The sequence below is a fragment of the Hyaena hyaena genome, unplaced genomic scaffold (assembly GCF_003009895.1).
Source record: "Hyaena hyaena isolate Hyena2069 unplaced genomic scaffold, ASM300989v1 scaffold_1538, whole genome shotgun sequence".
In the NCBI taxonomy this organism is placed as follows: Eukaryota; Metazoa; Chordata; class Mammalia; order Carnivora; family Hyaenidae; genus Hyaena; species Hyaena hyaena.
In genome coordinates this window covers 69,557-70,793 of record NW_024082167.1, presented here as the reverse complement: position 1 = coordinate 70,793, position 1,237 = coordinate 69,557, and the positions used below count along the sequence as shown (strand labels likewise).

At 31.0% G+C, this 1,237-nt stretch overlaps 1 pseudogene; it reads left to right on the top strand.

Moving 5' to 3' along the window:
- The first annotated feature begins 702 nt into the window (after positions 1-702).
- LOC120225890 overlaps positions 703-1,237 on the top strand; it is a 4,880-nt pseudogene continuing 4,345 nt past the window's right edge.

Below are 1,237 nucleotides of genomic sequence, written 5' to 3'. Positions count from 1 at the left end.
TATTATATTCCATTTGTCTATATGTCTGTTTTTAATCATTATTATACACCATAATAAAGATATTTTCTTGTGAATATTTTTCTGCAATTTAGGGTATTTATTTAGAATGGATTCCTAGAAATGTATTTAGAAATTTGGATAATATTTGGGGGTATTAGATGATGTTAGGCCTAGCTAACTCAGGAACTCCTAATGTTAATATACTAATAATACTAATACTTATATATATATACTAATACTATATATACTATATAGTATATATATATATTGTCCTGGTCATTCTTCTTCTTAGAGTTCTTTTTTATTTTTAAAGAGACAGAGTGCTAACAGAGAAGAGGAGGTGAGGGGGAGAGAGAGAGAGAGAAAGAGAGAATCTTAAGTAGGCTCTAGCTCAGCACAGGCTCCACCCAGGGCTCGAGCCCATAATCCCAGGATCATGACCTGAGCCAAAATCAAGTCAGACACTCAACTGACTGAGCCACCCAGGCACCCCTCTCCTTAGAGTTCTATAAAAGAAACAAGAAATATGAAAAATAAGACACTGCTCTTTGTTAATTGCACTAGTCCCTAATGTCACTCAAATTCAGAACTCTGATAAGCCAGGATTGGGGTACTCAGTTTCATCTAAAGTCTTTCAAAATCTTCAACCTTCAATTTACAACTTGAAGAAGGGGACTTTGTCCACTTTATCAGTTCAGTCCCATGAAGAAGTGAGAAAATAGAACATGTATGACCTTTTAAAGCACAATAACCCTAGCCAGTAGTAAATAGGGACCAAGCAACACCCTAGAGTATCACAAATAAGATTGTTTCTCGTCGGGAAGAAAAGACTAATACAAAAGGAATATCTTCCTTTTCCATACTATTGAGAACTGGGTCAAAGTGTATGAATATTTAAATTTTAAAATATATTTGACAACATTTTTTCTAGAAAGATTGGACTAATTTTCCTACCCACTTGCATTGTACAAAAATGCCATTTTTTGTACAATAGTATTAGAATTATTTAGACTAAATAAATTAGAAATATTAGAATAAATATTCTACCTAGTATTGATTAATTAATACTAAAAATTCTATTTAGTATTGATTAATTAATACTAAAAATTCTATTTAGTATTAATTAGAACAAATTAGATAGAAAAACTAAAAATAGCCAATTTGACTTTATTTATTTAAAAAATTTTAAAATAGTTTATTGTCAAGTTGGTTTCCATATAACACCCAGTGCTCATCC